The sequence below is a fragment of the Tauraco erythrolophus genome, chromosome 1, assembly GCF_009769465.1.
Source record: "Tauraco erythrolophus isolate bTauEry1 chromosome 1, bTauEry1.pri, whole genome shotgun sequence".
In the NCBI taxonomy this organism is placed as follows: Eukaryota; Metazoa; Chordata; class Aves; order Musophagiformes; family Musophagidae; genus Tauraco; species Tauraco erythrolophus.
The window spans coordinates 6718580-6739933 of NC_141465.1; positions in this window are offsets into that span (position 1 = coordinate 6718580).

Here is a 21354-nt window from a genome sequence, read left to right on the forward strand (position 1 = left end):
CATCACTTCAATGTGAAAAGCAGCCCAGAACACAGCACATCATCACCGTGCCCAGCACATCGCTGTGGACCTGTGTGCAGCTCCCGCATCTGAGCTTGGCTAGTGCTGCCTTTTTCCTCACCATGGGCAAGGCAGATCGAGGCTGGTTAGTTTTTTAGTTCTTTCTGATCTCCGGTGTTATCAGCTCTCCCAAGAACACGGAGCAAGTTCACAAGTAGTTTTTCAAGTGTAGTCCGTGTCCATAAAAATTCATGTTAGATGAGAGCTGAAATTGTCTACTGGGCATTCTGAAAATTCTTTCTTTTTCTTTTCAGTGAAGCCGTACCTGTTTTACTGAAGTAGTGGTTCCTTGCTCTGCTGGACTAAACCATCTTGTAATTTATGATTTTGAGTCATATGTTCTGAACACTGGATTCCACAGAGATACAGGGTTCCCTTGGCAAGTTGGCTCATTCTGGACCCTCCCTAAAACATATTTAAAACAATTTTGTAAGTTCAGAAAGATGCAATGTGATCCCAGTAGGATCAGCATTATTAACCTTACGACTCCTAAATTAAATCACCATTCTCTGTGTCAGGTTGAAGTTTAAATTCATATAAAAGATGTGGGTTTTTCTCAATTCTTAGTAGTTTTACTAGTTGTTACTTGCCTACCTCTTCCAGTTTATCAACTGAATTTAACTGTACTTATTCTATCTACTTAGCTACATTTAGATTTTTAAATACATTCTACTGGAATTTGCTGTGACAGAAGCATTTACAAATTACATCTGTGTATGTGTTTACAGGTATCCTTTACAACTTGAAAGGCTACCCCTTCTTAAAATTTTTGGTTTGGACTAAGACCTTCAAACCCACACTTGTTCATTTTTCATTTGTTGGTGTCTTCCCTTTTCTCTTCTTTTTGTTGGCAGAAAGGGAAAAGAAGAAAAAATAGTGAAAAGCAAATGAAGGGGAAAATGGCTGACCTTCCTTCCAACTTGTCCTTGTTATATACGTAAATAGTTTCAGTGGTATCTCTGAAAACTTTGAAGAGAACTACTTGCTTCTGAAAATCCTTGTGTAAAATTAGGAATGCTTGACCATTAACAATGCAGCTCTATTTCTCATTCCAATTCCCCATGAATAGTCAAGTACACGTCCAAGCAACAGCCACTGAAGGAAGAATTACAAGTTGCATGCAAACGTGGCTCATCAGCTGTGCATTTTTCCTGTTTCTAAGGAATAAAGATCACAAGTGTGAAATGAAACATAACAGGGAGGCACCGGAGTGCAGATCTGAAGGTGGAATTTGCATTGGCTGCACTTCAGCACAGATGGTGGAAAAACTTAAATCTACTCTTGGGTCCTGAGACCTTTACCCTCCTCAGGTTAGCAAGTGTATCTAAGGGAGGAAGCTGGAATAGCTAATTCCCAAGTGATTTTAATGATTCATGCTCCCTGAAAGAAGAAGCCATGGGAAATGTGCCTGAGCATCACTGTTTTGTTGGATGCTATAGGATGTTTGTTTAGTGAAATAGCTTACTATTAGCTTTGTTAATCAGTCGTGTCCCAAATAAAATAAGAAGTGCAACACAGCCCTCCTCAGGTTTGGTCTTCTGCAAAATTAAGTGCGTCATTTGTTCTTCTTATCTAAGCAGGAAAAGCGGACCAAATAATGACCAAAGTGTGCAGTTGCTTTGATTTGAAGGGGTAAGGAGTGCATATGCCTGCTTCTTCTTCCTCAGGAGTTATGATGGCAAGCACTTGCTTTATCCTCCTCTCCTCTTGCCCTCCCTGTCTCTCCATTCTGAAGTGATACAGGGGCACACCATGAGACACCTTCTGGTTTTAGGGAAGGTTAGGACTGCTGAAGTCTTGGAGACCCAGTTCACATTTCAGATAAATGTTGCAGCACCTAGCTGATGTGACTAAAGGTGGGTTGGTTTGTTTTCTGTTTGGTAGATGGATATATACATGTTTCCCTGTGCTCTGTATTTGCGTGATGCAGCCCTCATTTTTAATGATCAGTTCCCAGGAAAAGGTGGGAAGTCTGTCTCAAGGACCAGTTTGTTTTTTGACACCTCCTCTCTAACTGTGTGCAGTGATGCCAGTTAATGCTCATTGAAGCAGTGGATTTGCGATTCTGGTTCTTGACCTGAAGTGGATTGAGATTCATAAAAAATAATCTCAAATCACAAAGCCACCATGGGAGGCTTATGGCCTCTGTGACTATCTCACTTGGGCTAGATTTGAATCAGCAATCGGGAGGTGAATGGTTTTGTTCTTATCCCACTGCCAATTTTCTGAGCTAACGTAATCTGAGTGTGTGTGTGTGTTACAAAACTTTATTTTTCCAATTGAATGCATCCATCCTTTAAAAACAGGTTAAAAAAGGAGGCAAAACGTAAAGGAAATTTAACATCCAAAAAATAGAGAACAGTGCTCAGGACTTTAAAATATATGTAAACATCAGTTCCTGCCAAGTTAGTCATTACTAGGAGTTAACAAAACGGGGGATTGATTGAGAGAATGATTGTTGCTGTAGAATGATGATTTAATAAGAGAAGATCTGATAGATTTGACATGCTACATAAAATGTGCAGAACGATTATTCTTTGGTAAATTGCAACTTTCGTTTGTACCCCTTACAGCAGTGTTTGTTCTGTGCCTTGCCACATTACCCTTTTTCCCTGTTAAACCCTTTCCTTGCCAGAAATCATTAGTATTCACCATTGTTAGACATGTCACCCAGAAAAACATACACACACCCCGTTTTTCCTTCCCCTTCTTGCCTCCTCTCTCACCTTTGCCTGGTCTGTTCTCTGTCCTCACCTACCACCTGTGGCATTCAGCAAGGTGGTACCGCAAAACGTCCTGCTCCCCGTCATGAAAAGATGACTACCACAATGGCTCTATTTTATTTACCTTTTGCTAGTGCTTTCTCCATGTCCACCCACTCCTCACCTTTCTGGCTGATTATTATTTATCCCCTGCTTAGTCCTGACAACATGCTTGGTGCTTTATAAGGCAGAAAATGAAGGCTGTCTCAGCTCAAGGAAGTTGTTGTACAGGATGAAGAGATAAAACAGCCCTTCTATTGTTCCCATCTTTACTGATGAGCTGTACTCCATCCTTCCATTTTTTCAGCAATAATTTATGAGAGTTTGTTGTTTTGGTGTTTTTTGGTTGTTTTTTTTTCTAAATCTGAAAGGCCCAATGCCTCTGTGAAGATCCTATTGCAAGTGTTGTCAGTATGTTTGGTCTTCTGCAGAGCCTTGTGGTTCCTGCAGGCCATGCCCAAGTAATAGTAATCACCTTGACCTGAGCTGCTGCTTGGCCCTTTTACTGCAGATGGGGTGTGCTGGTGTCAGAGGCTGGACTACAAATGGTCTTTTGGTTGCCTTGGAAAAAATGTAGGGCTAGCCTTGGTGCTTGTACTCTATGAATAATAATAATAAAAAACAATCCTAGAGTCTGATGACAACAAATAAATTCCGTAACACCCTCTGCACTATATCTGTTGTTGTGCCAAAGAGCATAACATAAAATGACTGAGAACAACAGCAATTCAAAACAACAGCACACAATAGTGTAATTGGACTCTAAGCACATAAAAATAATGGTTTAAAAGCAAGAAGAAAAAAAAATGGCAAAAATGGAACCATGGACTGGCATCAGGAACAGTGTCATGAAGCTGCAGTAAGATGCATAAGCCTAGTAGAAAGAAAAAGAGAAGGGGGTGGGGGGGTGAGTTACTTATGAATCAGTACAACTGTGCTTTGTTCTGCATGAGTGTTTTAATAGAGCAAGTGTAATATAAGGATCAGGTGGGCTCGTGGGAATGGAACAAAAGGTTTTGTAAAATTAAAGCAAAATAATTATAGCTCTAGGTGTAGAGTGAGCACACTCCAGCAGTTGATAGCAGGAACCTGCTCAGAATGGAGAAGGGAGGAGGGAGGAAGATGCAGCTGGAAAGGTTTTTTGGTTTGTTTTTTTAATACATACATGCATACACACACATGCACGTATATACATGTGCGTGTATAATACAAACAGATTTGTATATGTACCTTAACAAAGACTTTAAATCAGTGACAGTTGTACGCAACTTTAGAAGTGACTAATATTCCCACACACGAAAATGCATTAAAATGAAAATTTAAGGAATAGTCTCGAATTAATTAACAACAACAACAAAAAAATCACAGCAGAATATTGTCTTTGTAATGGAATAAAGGAATAAAGTCTAAAACAGAGACCATCCTATGACATGGGACTCGAAGATATTCTTGCTCTAAAAGCCCAACAAGGAATGTATACGGAGTGCCCAGTACACTAATAAACCAAACTCCAAGTTCCAGAAGTAAACGTGATCGTCTGGGGGTCACAAGAAAGCTGTCGGCGATGTATTGCGTTACAGAATGCCTCATGTTTGGGCAAAGTGTTCTGCTGTGCTCTCTTGCAGAAAAGGCTGTCTCCTACCTGAATTCCTACTACCTAAGAGTAGTTTTACCAGCAAGAGGAGAGCTCGGTTGATCACAAGGTGGCCTCCCTGTATCTAGTTGTGTGCTTTTTCTGTCCTTTACCATCTGTCTATGTATGTACCGAACTGCACGAGGATGCTGTGTAAAAATTAAAAACAAACCAAAAAAAACCTGCCCCAACACACATTTTCTCTCTAAGTTGCTACTTGTCCTCAAAGGTGTAGCTAAAGAGGAGATGCCCAAGATCCAGGAGTAGAGAGAGACTGTACTCAGGCGCGCATACCTTCTCTTTCTAGGTATGTCGTGTTAGGTTCAAGATGTTCAGAGTCTGCTCCTATTGTGAGCAATGACTTCCAAAGAAATACATTATTTTTACTTGTAGATAGAGAAAGAGCTAGTGAATTTTAACGCTAGCCCCGGTAGCTGTGTCACCTGTGGATTCAGATGCGTGTCCTTCTGCTTACGCGCCGCTATATGGAATGTTATAAGGAATATGAGCAGCTACTTGTGACAAAGTAGGTCTAAAGCGAGAAACTGGTTTTGTTACAGGACTCCAATAACTGCCCCCCGTGGCAGAGAGTTTCTGATGGGTGGGAGGATGCCACCCCATTGCGGTGCCCGATGCAGGCGGTCTGTGGAAAGGAGGCTGAGCGGAGCCCGCAAACCTTCGTCGCAGGCGTAGCTCCTACAGATGGCTGGCGTGCGAGATAAGGCCTTGGTGAGGGAGGGGGGCCATCAGCCCACCTCCCACCACATTTCCCCATATCCTGTAGTCAGATTTCCCTTATTCAGAGTTTGTTCAGGGTAATTGTTCACAGACAATATATTTTTGTGCTCGCGGTGCAATCAGGGGCTGTTCCCGCTTGAAGCAGAGCACATCTCTTAGGTGGTGCGTTCTGCCAGAATGTGGAGGCTGAGATCAGAGTGAAGCTTTATGAGCTCCATTTGGTGCTTTTTACTTCCGTCTTGTTTCTCTCTCTGCAGGGGATGTGAAACTAGATTTGTCCTGTTTCCACAGCAGGGTTTTGGTTTATTTTGTTTTTCCAAAGCATTTCATTTGGTGGCGCAAATCCAGAGGAGAGTGTGTTGCAGAGATGGATTTGAATGTCAGACAGAAAGAGTTATGTTTAATAAACTCTTTGTTGTAAATTATAGAAACTAGAGAACAGGAGGCCCCTGTTTGATACAAACATTCTATGGCTAAATTATGGCTTTAAGTATTTGCTCCTGAACATAAAAAGCAATGAGGCAAGGTAACTTTGCTGAAATGGCTGCTTATGGGGTCTGAAGCTCAAGACTGAAATTCTTTAGTTCTGGGTGCTCCTCTCAAACTCCTTTCACCTTCCGTCTTTTGTATCTCTGAGACTGACATTGATAATCGTGCAATTCACCCTCAAATTGAGTTCCTATATACTCTTCTTTTTCCTATAAGACAGCTTGTGGTGATCTGGAAGGTCAGTGGTGTTTGAAATAACCCCAAATCCCGTGAACCCTTGGTAGTTCTTCACTGTTGTGTCCCACTTGTACGTCTGCCTTTGTCTTTCGCCATAGAGGTAGCTGCCTAATAGAGCTGAGTTAAAGTACAGGGCTAGTTAAAAAAAAATAAGAAAAAAAAAACTCTCACCCACCTAAAAACGAAAAACCATAAGAAACAACCCCCCCTGTTTTATAGGCTTATAGAAAGAAAAAAAAGATGCTTTAGTAGTATGATGTAGTACTTGACAGCCCAACGTGCAAGCAGTTGAACCTGCAGCTTCCTGTATGTCTGCTACTACTGCTTCTCTCCTGTGCTCACCAGGTTTTGAGAACTCCTTTCTGTCTGTATCATAGCATGAGTTACATATCAGTGTTGATCTCATTTCCAAGCCATTTGTCAACACGAGCCTATTATGAAATCGAAGGTCAGTAACAGGCCAGGCATTCGGCGGGGAAAGCGCTGCACACTGGAAAGGGAGAGGTCAAGAATAGCTGCTCACATCCCAAGTCCTCAGACGTGCCTTCTGAGCAGTGCGCTTTGCTGTTTAGGAACAGAGACGCTGCACAGCTTCAGTCGAGCTCTCATTCACAGCAAGGCACAGTATGCCGGTATCTGTCACATTCCAAGTCCTTGCAACATTATTGAAATCAGAGAATTCAAGTCCCAGAGTCTTGGCATCTTTTGAGATCGACTCATTTTCTTCCTTGCCGTTACGGTAAATCCGACATAGATACATGCGCACACATACTCATGTAGGGGTACTGATATTTTTCCTAAGCATGGAATTTAAAAAAAAAAGGAACAAAAGCATGGGTTTTTTCCCCTTGTCCTTTCATTTTCTGACAAAAAGGAACTTCGGAAGTAGTTTATATTCCAGCTTTATTTTTTTTTCCATTCACTCCTTGCTGGGAGCAAAGTCTAAAGGGTTTAAACAAGAACAGCCCTGTATTGTATCTATATATTCTTATGTATATGTAATATATGTTTTTTACATAATAAAACCTGTTCTAAATTGTACTTAAAAAAAAGATGATAGTATTTCCACTTTTGCTGAGAAAGAACCAATGCAGCACTGCTCACATTTCCCTGCTTTCCCTCCATCTATTGTGAAATTCTATGAGCAACAACACACAGACATCAGTAAAGACTGCTGTCCCTCGCTTTGCTCTTTTGTCTGATTCTCCTTTTCCTAGTCTGTAGGAGGATCAGTCTAGTCTGGCTGCAGAATTTGCACCCTGATTTTCTCATAAGACGGACGAAGTTTTTTGGGGACAATTTCTGGTCTTACTGAAGGCATTGGCAGTTCTCCAGATGATTTGTTACGAGATTTGGCCTTCAGAAAAAGGATCAGTCACGCTCATCTCCTTTTTATTCTGAACTAGAATGACCCATATCACTACCCAGTGATGGCTGCCTAGGATACTAGCAGTGAATTTTTGGAAAATGATCAAAAGTTCAAATATATGCAAGAATGCATGAAGCCCACTGTCTGAGAGACCAGAGAGAATGCAGTTGGACACAGCAAAATACGTGATTAAATAGAACCAAATAAAACTGGAAGCTTATTATGAAAGATCTTCTATGTCCATTTTATTATTTTTCTGCAAAATACCATGTTAGAATGAGGCCCAGAACAGTTCTCTCAAGCCTGAACTTCTGTGTATGTCTTTCTGCATGCTCTAAAAACTTTTGATTGCAGAGCACTGTAAATGGTGCAAAACAAAGTCTCTTTTCCAAGTTCCCTACAGTGAACAGCTTAGGAGCATGTAGTTTTAGCTTGTACTAGGACTCCATGTTCTCAGAGAACAGATTTTGCCCCTTTGATCTCTAGATATAAAACCCACTGTTTCCCAGTGGCTGCAGAAGATCACTGGGGCCCCAGAGAAGAGCCAGGGAGACACAGAATGAGAACTTTGCAGCTTTAGCCTGTTCCCAGCATTGCTGCTGACTTTTTATGTAGTTCGGGAAAAAAATGCTACTGATCCTCAGTAACCCCTATTTCTGAAATGAATTTAAGAGTACTCACCTGACTTAATAACATGTGTTAAAGAAGGAAAAAAATAATGTTGAAGAAATAGTTGTACTCTCTAACCTTAACATAATTTCTTCCATGTTTTTTTGTGTGCAGGTAGTCCGCAAAGTAGACTTACAGGCATGTGATTTTATATGTCTGTATCCTGTGCAGTGCCCCTTCCCATTGATTGAAAACAATACTCAAATCCATCAGTTTTCCCTGTCTTTTGAAGGGACGGAGAGGTAGCGAGTCAAAGAGAATACAAGATTTCGTTACAGTATGGTCGTGTCTGCAGCTGAAAGCATTTCACTAACATGTTACTATCTGGAGTTTTCCCTTTCAACATTTCTTGTAGGAGGTGAATTTTCCAGTTGGTTTGACTTTGCTGTCAAAAAAGTCAAGCTGATTTTTTTTTTTTTCTTTCCTCTGATTAAGTGAATAAAATGTTAAGAGTAATTAAGCCAAGGAGAGTTTTAAATTTGAGGGATTTTTTTTCTTAATTCCTAACCTGGTAAACAAACTTCTTGTATCATTCATTACAGAGAGATTTTAAAACCACTGTGCTGAAAGTATAGTGTAAAAACACCAGTTCTCACTTCAGAAACACTTCGATGACATCCAAACCTCGTGTGTTAAACTCACAAGTAAAAATGATGTTTTTCGTTATTCTTGTTACCTCAAGGTTACTTCAGGGCTAAGGTTTCCTGTGAAGATAAAACAAGAGGGTTTTTTTTTTCTGTCTTGCACATCCTCACTTATGCCCGGATCATGCCCTCGGTGAAAAGACTAAGCTCCAAACTATGTGGCCTTGAAGCAGGAGGGAGGATTGCTTGGGGTTTTTAAGGCTCTGATCAGCAGACCAAGAGAGATTCGGCTTCTCTTCTCCTCTCGGGTTTGGTAACCTTGGAAAAGTCAGTAATATGTTTGTGCCTGCGTTCCCCAGCTGTAAAAAGAAGGAGGATGCTATTTCCCAGCTGCATAGGTCCTTTGAAGATAAACCCGCTCTCTGAGACTGATAACGAGCCCTGGAAAACACGTGTGTGGGTCGAGTCGCCAGACTGCACCACGACTAGGGTGTTTTTTTCCTGGCTCATGGTCCTGGAGTCCCACCAGGAAATCATCGACACTTCAAGGCAATTGCAGCAGGTCTCTGCTCCTTCCTGAGCACACCTTGTCAACAACTGCTTCGGGAAACCTCCATGTCTCGCTCCCCGTTGAGGAGGGCTGTTGACACAGGCTTCTGCGTGCTCCTCTCACCCTTGCGGGATGCAGGGAGTGGGCTTGCACAGCCTGGCTTGCTGCTTCGGAGTCTCTGATCCCCTTTGCAGGGTGAAAGTGGTTGGTTTAGAGCTGCAACGTAGCGGTTCTTCTGAGATTTATTATCTGTAGCTATGAGTGTTCCTGATACGCTGCTTTTTCAAATGTTTTGTTGAAGCCTTGTTCGCATAGGCTGATGGTATGTGCCTCAAATCCAAAGAGGAAGGCAAACTTTTCCAGCTCCATCTGATGCAGTCTAGAACAATTTTATCCGCCGTTCGCTGGGGAAAAACAATTCTGATTTAAATGGCACATAAGCTGTGTGTTATTAGTCTGATAGGATAAGGTATTACTTTTTTTCTTCCTGGTGGGTTTTTAAATCGGAGCTGGAAATAACTGCACTGTGTGAACTATTCAGTGGAGATGTATAAAACAAACAAAAAAAAATTATTTGGGAAATAGTAGAGCCTGGAACTGCACATCAATAATGTGTACTGCGCACCTGAACCGTTTTTTAAAATCTCTTCCGAATGATTCTTCCATCAAAATACCTGACCAGCTCTTCTCCAGCCACTTTCAGCAGAGGTAGGCAGGAAACCTCAGCAAAACCAGCCAAGCAAATGCAACTCTCATAGCCATTGCTGTTTGGAAATGAGCAATTAACGAGTGCAACCTCTTCACTGGTGCCCTAAATTCCTTTGTCACTTAGTAACAGCCTGTGCAAACGGCGCCTCCGCGCCTGACCGAAGTTGCATCATATTGTCATGTTGTGGAATAATCTGTTGTTGAACGTGTACAGAAAATGGATTATAAGATTTCTTTAGTGAAAAAAAAACACCAAAAAACTTGAGTGAAGAGAGCAAAATAACAAATAAATTCATGTGCCACGCTCAGACTGAGAGGTGTGTCACTACGTAACTCCGTAGTTTCCTAACAACACTGCTAATGGGAAATAGCGATAGTGTTTATCTCATCCAGGAGCCCTATCTGGAAAAATGATCGGCTGCAGCAGACCTTGGTGCCTGCAGGCAGGCCTGCCACCAAGACAGCTTTCCACTGGAGAGCGTTCCATAGCGAGCTGTTTCTTAACAGCCACCTAATCTTCCTCAAGGCTTTGCTGCCTTGGGTCAGGTTTGGGGTACGGTCGCGCCGTTACAAGTTTCCGTTAGCAGTACGGATTTTAGTAGCAGTAGCTCAGGCTTATGTCGGGGTTGCTGACCAGAAGCTGGTCTGTTGATTTCAGTAGGGACTTACCTGGATGAAGATGTAACACGGAGCAGCTGAATTTCAACTGTTCCGGACCAATTGAATCTTTTGTGTTACCTGCTTAAGGTACTTAAATGTGGGCTTAACTAGCTGGATTTTTTTCTCTTTTCCTCAAAATTTATGCTTTCTTTAAGTTTACTGTTTGGAGTTCTGCTTTCTTCACCTGTAAGTAGCTAAAGATGCTCAGCTGCAGTAGTGTGTAGTGGTGGTATGTTACGTAGATAATGCTGAGGTGGTACGTTACGTAGATAATTCAGCAGGGAGATGGGATGGAGATGTTAGTACCGGGAGCCTTTGGGACATGGAATAAAAGCACTGAGATGTTTTGGGAGAGATTTTTTCGTGCTAGACATCACCACAGAATAACTGTCCAGCCTCGGAAAAGAAAAATACCTTTGAAAGTGAAAGCAAATAGGTGCTGCAAGCAGGGAGAAAAACGTGAAGTTAAAAAGGTAAGAGTGACCGCGTACCCGTTTTCCTGCCAGTGGGGTCTGGAAGGGATTCCTACCGAAACACGCAGGTTAAGACACAGGGCCGCGTTCAGCCCCGCTGCTAGAACCCGGCGCCACGTGAGCGCTCGCTCCCGGGCGCGCAGAGCGGGGCGATGGCTGCACTGGGCTGTCGTCCCCGGGGAATGAATGCTAAGGAAGGAAGCGGATCACAGCGTGTGAAGGCTGAGAAGCGACAGCGTGGTGCTCTGAAGGCAGCCGTGTGAGGTTACCTGAGGACACTGTCTGGCTCTACGCACTGATTGCTTGGAGCATTTAAAAAAAAAAAAAATCCAGTTAATGGGGGCACCTCCTAAGCAAACCAGATATCCCTTTTACCGTGCAGTCCCTGTTGAGAAGAGTATAATTTTACATTAATTACACTGGATAAGTAAGAATTTGTTATGTTCTGACTTTATCCAGTAAATTCCCATTTAACCCAGTTGTCCCTATTAAGCGTGTCAGCTTTTCTTTCAAAAGCTCTGCTGTGCAAAGACAAATTAGTATATCAATGGGAAAGTGCGTAATTTAAGAAAACAAAAATTAGGAAGCCCTTTCCCATTTTTTCAGTAGGAATTATTTATTACAGAATATTGCAACAAACTCTCCTTGCTCACAGTTGTTTATAAAAATTAAATTTATTTTTGTTCATATTTTTCACTTCTAAACCTTAACAACAGAATTATACTTGTCACTTTCATTTTTTTAATGTACTTTAATTTGATTTAAAGTTGATTTAAAGTTTCATTTTCAGATTCTCATCTAAATATTGACAATTTGACCTGAAAGTACCTCCTGAGACTGATCCACTCTTCTCTGCCCTTCTCTTAAATTATATATAACATGTACTAGACAATAGTCAGATTTAATCCTGCTTTGCTTATGTCAGTTCAAGTCAAAGCCTAAGGGAAAACAATTAGTTTATCTTACATACAATTAGTATATACATAACTCTGTTTAACCAAAGTTCAGTGTATTTCCAAAGACTTTCTCTCACAAATGGCTGTTGGAGAGCAGATCCACCGCTGTCTTCTTGAAACCCATGATAGCTTGTTTACATCCAAGGGCATAGGACAGGCCCTACTGGGGCACTTGGAAGTTCTCCTGGTTTGAAGGCGCTTGTATAGCTATAACTAGGTGTGTTGGCCATCAGGTGTATTCCTGGTGCCCTGCTTTGAGAGCTTTCAGAGGAAAATCTGTTTTAGGGAAGAAAGGAACAACGCACTCAAAGTGAGGTTTTCACCTTTCACATGCTGCTTGTCTTCTCATCCTGTTTCGCTTTTGGAGAGCGCTGTCGTGTGTGGAGGAGATGGTCGGTCCCCTTACAAAGTTCACCAATCTCCTTCTGTTATGTTGCTGTTTGACTGGGGTTTTGAGAGGAAAGTTAAATCATTTCTGCCATCAACCTGGCCGTACAGCACTGTAAGATACACGTATTCAAGAATCCCAAAGATGACTGGATCGTTTAAGCATGTTTCTCACTTGTCTTCCTTTTAGCGGTTGATATCTAGGATATACATAACATAAATGCATTTTATTGGGGGTGTTTGATGCCTCTGATGCTGTTTGTGCTCAGAACATGGTATTTTAGAATGCATATTTGTATGTGAGGAATTATTATTACTTTTTATCATCCTGTGGTTTGAATTTGTGGAAATTTTATGGTTTTCTGTAATATCACTGCATCATATGAAATGCACGCAGTCTTTCTAAATGCAGTAAAGCGTCCGTGATGTCATCCTAATTTTCGGTTTGGGGCCCACAAGTTGTTTTCACTCATGTAAGAAGCAGCCGGACCTAAACTGATTTTGTCAGATGCTGCATTTCTATCCTAAATGGATTTAAATGAATTCTTTATTGTACTATTCAATCCCAGGTGGGTCATTTTTTTTTTTCTTCTACTCCCTGTAAGGGTGTTCCTGTTTGGTATTTCAGAACCTAGATTTTCATTTAGCAATTAATGGGAGTGATTCAAGTCACTCCTTCTGTATTTTATTAATTTTTGCCAAATATAGTATTTCTCTGCCTACTGTTGATTGAGCAGAATGGAACTTGCCTACACAAAATTTCTTAGGAAATACAATTTGCGCATCCAGATTTCTAACTACACCCACTCTCCCCTTTATTGCAAGGTGTTAATCTAGTTGTATGATGCTGCCTGCACAGATGCTTACATACATGCCCTCTTTAAAAATCAGTTATGTGCCTAAATCCTTACAGGAGAGCTTGAATACTGAGTTTTTCTAGGTCTGTGTGCTCGCTGAATATTTAGCCCTTTTGGTTACTGCAACAGAGTTTTTGTGAAGGCTTTTCCATGTTTTTAGAAGGTGCTTTTAATAAGTAGTTTAATGCTAAGTAACAACTGAGTTCTTCTGCAGCAAAAGCAGCTACTAATTTTAAAAGTAATTTTAAATTTACTTATATCCATTTTAACAGTACTTTTGATTTGAGCAGTTCTCTTCCAGAAATCTACCCTGGAGAAAATGTTTTTAATCAGGTTAAAATGGAGGCAAGATAGAAAAAAAAAATGTTTGCTGTGGCTTGACTGCAGCAGTGCTAATGAGCTCTGCTCTAATACATGAAGGAACATATGGCCCCCATCTGAATACAAACTGGACACAAAGCAGTAATTCAGCGGAGATGTCCTGAATATTGTAAACTGGGTGAATGTGGTTGAAGGTGTTTATAAACGGTGGCTGAATCCCACACACTGACTCACTGCCTTCTAATGTCCGGGGCTCAAGGTGCTATTTGTAAGAGTATAGAAAATGACCAGTAGAGGGAATTCTTAATTAATACTAACAAAATAGCAAACTGAAGTGTTGTGTTGTGAAGAAAAGGCTTCTTGTGCTCATGACGCAGCAAGAGACGGATTATGGAGAGAACGAGTTAGGAGAAGAAAAATCGCAGGACAAGTGATTTGAGTATTTACCGGCAAATAATTGCTCTCTTAAGCTGTGGCTGTCTTCCTAAATTCTTGGCATTCCTGAGCACTAGAACCATTTTCAAAAAATGCATCGTTACACAGTAGACGTAAAAAACCCTCTCAAAGGCTGACGGTTCAGACTCGTGCAGGTAAGAATGTGTGTATTACTGCCTATATTTCTTCTGAAACTTTCGATTATCCATTGTTTACAGGGCTGCTACTTCTGATATTTTGGTTTCACAGCTGTATTTTGTCTAAAAGTTGGGGAAGTGGAGGTAGTCTTCCAGGCTGTAGTGTATGCTTTTCTATCAGCACAAATGTACAAGAAAACAAAACAAGCTGGTGGGAGAAAGTATACGGCCCAGTTTTATTTAGTTTAAATGGATTCCGGCTTTTATAGAGGTGCCTCTAATTAAAAAGCTACATGGCAGCTTAATGTGAAGCAGGAACGTATTGCCCCATGAGCTTGCATTACTAGGCAGTCTGATTTCACTGGAGGAACACTTGTGAGATGCTGCAGGGAAGGAACTTTTTCTGAGCAACTCTTAGGGACTGCTGGCATCCCTAGGTGTGGCTCCCCAGGGAAGTGAGATGTCTGGGAACCCACTCTGTTTGCTCATCTATACAGTTTGCATACTCCTCTCCAGTTCCTTTCCTTTTTGAATTTGGCCACTTTCAGCCAAGTTTGATAGGTGAAAGTCTTCAAGATAGACAAATCGTAGAAAAGGAGGCTCTTTTGGATCTCCGTGAGCTGGCTCAAATTCACAGAGAATTTTATTTTTCTTTTTCTTTATTCCACATGTGAAGTTCATTTTCTAATAGTAAAAAAATCTGTTAGGGTGTGGAGATTTATAGGTTAAGAATACTCTGCCTTAAAATATGACTCTTATTCACATCTTAATCATCAAATAATGAAACGGTAACATTACCATTTTTTATCAAACTTACAAAGTGTTGTTCTTCATTTCTGCTCCCCGTTTCATCATGTGCATTAAAAGGAATGGCCAAAACAATCTCACTTTTCACAAGTAAATGAAAATAGCACATACCCCTGTGAGCAAAAATGTTCTCTTGATTTTATAGGAATTTGCCTCTAGAAAGCCACACAGTAAGCATCACAGAATGCAGTATCAGGTGCTTCAGAAAAAATGCTGAGTTTCCGGTAAAGAGTAATGGTGCTTTAACCTTTCCCACATGGATAGTTTCTCCCTAATAGGTATCAAATTGAAGTTGGCTTATGTCTTTAAACACGAGCAGTTTTCAGTCCTCGTACTTTATTGTACCATAATTGTGGATATTCTGTTTATTCAGTACTATGCTAATTACTTCTATAATTATAATGTATTTATCATTATTATAATGGTTTTTATTATTGTTATTATTATTATGGCAATAATTAGTCCTTTTTAAACTCATAAAATCTTGGCCCTTCTGATGTCTTGGGTATAGAGTACTGCAAGTTAATTATATAGTATGTGGATGAAAAATAATAATCCTTTTATTGGTTTTAATGTTCTGCCTTTTAGTTTTAATGACTGTCCCCTCTTTTCTTGGGAGGTCAGATTTATTTTATTTTCTCTGTGCAGTTACATTTATATCACTCCCACTATGTTCAGTCTTTTTCATTTTCTCTGTCAGTTTGAAGCTTTCTAGACTTTTTGTGTATGGAAAGCTCTTGAGGGCTTTAATGAGTCTTTTTACTCTCTGAACCCTTTTTGTTTCTTGTCTATCCTATTTGAGACAGGGTGATCAGGGTTGACTGCAAAATCCGAAGTGATGGCGTAACACCAACTTATGTAACCGCATTATAGTATTCTCAAAAGTATTTCCTTTGGACCCCCGTCTGTGAGGCACTGAACAACCCCCACTGAATCCCTTGGTTTCCTTTTCCTGAGTTGGGTTCCATGAACCTACCCTGCATTGAGAGATGGAAGTAGTGCAAATTATTTCTTTATTTTTGGTAATGGGACAGGCTAACTACAGAATCCTGTGGCAGGTTTTTTTAAAGTCAAAAGAGATCTGCAGAGAAGGATCCTTGTACCTTGTGCACAGCAAACTGGAAGGATTCGTAAGATGGGGATGGCTGACATGGAAAGGAAGTACAGCTTGTTCTGTGGCTTCTAGACCATCTGCAAGTGACTTTCAAGAGATGAGAGGGTGCCAAACAAAAGCATAATTATGATATAATGGAAATATGAATCAGTCATTGGTCTACTCTTACTGGAAAAAACAAGCAAAGCCCAGGACTGTTCCTCGGGTGGTGCTGTGATACTTCATTCTTTTGAAAGATGCATGTTGCGGGCACTAATTCAAGACCAGAAGTCACACTAAAATGTCTGGGAAAGGCTTTTTTTCAGTTTAGATTGTCAAATTTTATCTTTTTATTTCTGCAGATATATAGAGGCATTGTTATAGAAATATGTAATATGAAGTCCCCAGCTCAAAAGAGTGTATCAAGTTGACTTATGCTGGAAGCAAGTGGGCTTTATTCTCATTCCTTTCCTCTTGCTTCACCCCACTTCTCCCTTCTGATGGCTCCTCTTCTTGCCCCTCTCTGCCTTCCACCAGGAATTTTCTTCCTTTCTTCCTTAGTAAAAGTTCTGCCTGGCCTGGTATATTTTTCTAGTGTAAACGATCACTTTCAGCATTAAGGTGATAAAACATATTTTATGCCTTCTTGGTTGCCCAAGAGATAACAAATAGATTTTGAAAAGCAGATGGTTGAATAGAGAGCCCTGAGGTATCACAGAGTTAACAGGTGCAGCTCCCTATTCAAATTCTGCAATGCAAAGAAATCCTGTTTCCCAGACAAACCAGAAAAAAAATGTGAAACAGTGAAAAGATGGACTTTCAGAGTCCAAATACATATATTTTTAAATTGTGTTTATGGTAGGTGATGCAGGGAGAGTGTGCAGTGAAAGTAGCGATCCGTTGCTAAGAACAAGGCAAGCTTCATGACTAAAGCAGAGTGCTGGAAGGTAGAGACCTGCACTGAATTTTGCTATGGCCATTGACTAGATGAGTAATTTCCAAAACTCTTTTTATGTCTGTTTCCCACACAAAAGCAGGACAATAGCAGAGGAGTAACTAATGTATCCTTCTACAGATTGTTGTGAAATCTGTATGGAAAAAGCTAAGGAAAGAAAAGTGTGTAACTGTTGAAACATGGGATACTGAGGCAACTCAAAACACGTTTCTGATATGCGTAGAGTAAATTGTTGAGTGCCTCCAAGCAGAAGAACACATGTAGGTCATTAGCAAAGAAAGAAAAATCACACCATTACCATTACTTCTTGGTAATGGTCTGTCCTATCTTCCAGGTTTAACATGGGATATATAGCCAACCTGCCAGTGGTTGGAGAGCTGTGTCTGCTCCTTTTCAGTTCTTCACGTTTTGATAGAGCTCGGCTTCTGTGAGCTATTGATAACATCAGATGCAGTTTATTCGGGGTTTTCTTCCCACTACCGTAAATCCCAATTCAGAATGAAAATGGTTGGAGAATATAAATGCTTCATTATTAATAAAGTCATTAGGCCCTAGTTTTGTCATCCTGAGCTGGAGCCATCCAACTGAAATCCCAGGCATGTGCTTATTGAATCAGGGCTGCAGGTCTGGGAGCTCTTCATTGTCCTAGGTGGTCTTAAGCACATTTGGTTTTGGAATATCAGAGGACTATGAAGTGATGTAACCTTTCTCTAGAGATCAAAAGAGTTATCCTTGCAGAAGCAAGTAATTTATACAAGGCAACAAAACTACTTTCTTGCATTGCTGGAGGTAGAAAAAACAGAGACTCCAACTTCTAGCCTTCTAATTTGGGTACTGAAGAATGGGATCTTCTATTTCAGGGCAAAATAAAGGGAAAGAAAACCAACAAGATAACTAATCAGAATTTTAGCTAGTAGTGAGAAATTAGGAAAGGTCAGGTAATGAACACGACTTTTGCTGGCCAACCTTAAAGTCTTTAAATTCTAGATTGCAAGGAAAGTGTTTCAGTGTGTTTAGTCCTGTTAGAAAACAAATTCATAATAACCATAATCACATTTTAAAATCAATGAGTACAGGAATATGAAGTTATTATAGATCAATAATCTCATGCAAAAGTTTTCGTAGGTGTTACGGAATCTGGTACATGTTACTCTCAATTTTTCCATAAAAACATTTTCCATTAGTCATCAGGTTGGAACAAAGTTTATAAAAATTGGAAAAACAAGTCATAAGAGCTATAAAACATTTTGAAAAGTTAAAATGAAAAAGATTAATAGAATGGAAAACTTTTTGAGCATTTGAGAGAAGAGGTAATGGGGAGACTTTTTTCTGCTTTTCTTTAAAAGACAGGGTCTTGCTGAAGAGTTAAGCAGGGAGAGTACTGTAGTCAACTGTGACTGTATGACACCGTTAGAGGAAAGATTGCTCTCCTCTTCCTGTTTTCAGACAAATTGCCTTAGTGGTCCTGGTCCTTTGGTTCCACACAATTATCAACTGAGCTGAAGGAGATCTCCCTATAGCTGTGAGTAGTGATGAGGCTTCAGCATTTCTTTGCACGTTACTACTGGAACGTGACCTCTCTCACTAGAAGGCTCACCTGTTCATTATAAAGGTGTTCCTTCTTTTCTGCATATTTGAAGCATCGCTCAGATCACTATACAATACCTTCACTGCAAAGCAGTAGGAAATTCCAACCAGCAGAAGTTCCAAAGAGCTTATTTAACCTTGGATGTGAAAAGCGGTCAGTGATGGAGGTTTCAGTACACCAGGGCAGGAGTTTTGAAGGGGAGCAAAAGAATGGATACATTTAGGCTTGTACTCAGAATATCATATAACTCATGCAGGAAACACAGAGAAATGCCACAAACACATCCACGTAGGGAGGTGTCAGACACAGAATGAGAGTTGCCATCCAAAACCGTGATGACATCTGAAATGTAAATACATGTAAGGCAGTGATAGTGTCCTTTTATGAAGACGTTTGTTCTTTGCCTGATGATTTTGCCCCTCACACCAGTTCACATTCTCTCCTGTGACACAGAATTGATGTGACCTCATGAAATTCCAAGAAGAGTGGAAATCAGACAAAATGGATGTTTCTACAAAGGGAAAATTACCCAGTCCTCTTAGAAGTGAAGGACATGGTGGTGTGAGTCAGTCCTCAGAAAATGATGCTTCAAGTGAGATAGATAAAAGGTACTTGAGCACAGAAGCTCTAAGTGCTGCGAGGAGGTGATGCTGAGTGGCAGATTTACCTGGGATTTGTGTGCTGGCAGGAGAGCAGGTTTGAGGGTAGGAAGGCTTGTAATGATCAAGGAGTGTAGCTCAAAGCAGTATTGGTTTTATGTGTGCAAATGATAGACAGTGGTGAAATGGAGGACAGCAGAATCCTAAACCAAGCGATTGTGATTGAGCAAATTATAGGGGGATTTATGCTCTCTGCAGCTATAGCTCAGATGATTTGGCTATGCTTTTTCTTTTTCTCACCCTTTTCCCAATTTATTTTGTCTTATGTATCATGCTTGTAATTGTGTTCTCTGTTGTTTCTCTCCTGACATATTTAATCCCATGACACAGTCTAGTCTTGATGCTTTCCTTCTCTTTCAAAGAGTCCCAAGAGAGAGAAACAAGGAAGGTAGATGTATTTGACTTTGGAAAATGAGTTGATGCCAGTTGCAAAGGAAATAAAATATATCACAGGGGTCTGCTGAGGGGCGGGGAGTGAAAATATTGCTGTTTGTGACAAAAGATTGCCTTGAAGACTGCTTCAGCTTGATCAGTCTGAAACCCATGTCTCACTGTTCCATTACAAAGGCTTTTATGTTTCTGTTTCTTTTGGAAAAGGACTTCAGCTATTTTGAAATAAATCCAAGGCTCCCCAAATGTACTGTTTGCTTTCAGACAGAGCACATGAGAGCTGTGCAGCGGGGTCACATCACAGAGGGGTTAGGGGAATGTAGTTATTTAGGTTATGAGCCAGGATAGCCAAGGAGTCTGCATATGACCATCCCCATGGTGGCAGAGGAGCCCCAGCGTGGGGCTGATGCAGTGTGTGTTACTCCTGCAAGGACTTGGCACGTGGGGGCATTTGGGCAGCGCGGTTGCATGGCGGTACGGGACCATGGCTGCTCCCCAGCCCTGGGCGATGGGTGCTGTGCTGTGCTCCGTGCACCAGAGACCAGGCTGTCGAGCTCTGCCCGGCACAAGGGCTCACAGGATGAGGGGAGAAGCTGAAGCACTGCCCTGCATGGATGGGTGACTGCAAGGCTGGAATCAGATGAAGGAATCTCAGCCTGAACGAGTGAAAGCCACTAGATCTTTAGTTTGCATGGGGCTCGACTGATTTGCTTGTAGGAGGCAAGGCTTCAGGGCTTGTGTGTGCACGAAGGCAGCATAGTGTTTGTATGATGCCTTCTTGCTTTCAGGTCTGTAACTCGATGCTAATCATTCCTTCAGGGGATCTGAGTCTGCATATGTTCATTGGAGTTGATCATTACAGAGCCTCAGTGCTTTAATTCAAGTTCTCGGCAAACAGTGGCTCAATATCCTCCCCAAACTCCCCGTGGCTTCCTATCTTGAAGACATAGCTTTCTCAAATGTTTTTTCTTTCCATACTCCTGAGATATCTGTAATCTCATCTGAGCATCAATCCCCATTTTTCCGTTTGCAGCAGAGAACTTTTTCAGTGCATACCTGTGGAGCTCATTCCTAACCTGTCATTTTGATATTAATGGTTTAACATAGTGTTAAAATACCACTACGGTCCTGATGGATGAAAGAAAGAAAAAAAAAAGAAAGCAAGAAAGAAATGCACCCTCTGGAAAGGGACAATACAGTCTTTAAATAAGTGGTGGCCATACTTGGTGGTATCCCTGGTGATATGTTTTGAAGTTCAAGGTCTTTTTTTATTTTGTTTTTCTTCCTTTAGTATGTTTCTCTATTTGTGTCAGCTGCTGATGCTTTTGCCTTAGATTTTTTTGTTTAGAAATCTCAAAGGGTTTTTTTAAATTTCTGTTCCTCCAAATTCAGCTTTTAAAAGAAATTCTAAAAAATTAAAAAAAAAAATAAAGAGGAAAGCAACTCTCATGTAAGATTCCTTGCTTCTGTGCACTTGCTGGGTGCCTGACCGCCGCTCGGTGTGGAGGAGGGAGCTGGAAATGCTATGACCGTTGGCCAGAGTGAAGAGCAAAAGAGCGTGGGAGGAAGAAGTGGTAGAGCGGGAGAGGTCAGTTTTAGGTTGGAAGGCTGGGGATGTCATGGCCAGGATGTCATAGAGGAAGAGTACCCAAATCCAAAGGAAGCCAAGCCTCATTGGTGCTGTTACTTGCGGGATGACTTGCTTAGTTCAGATACCCTCTTGTCCGTCACTATATCCAGAGGTATTTTAACAAAGGAGCATCACTTTGGCATTAGACTGGAACTGGAGGGAAAAAGACACAAGTTCTGGTCTTTAGATAATAATGTGTGAACTTGA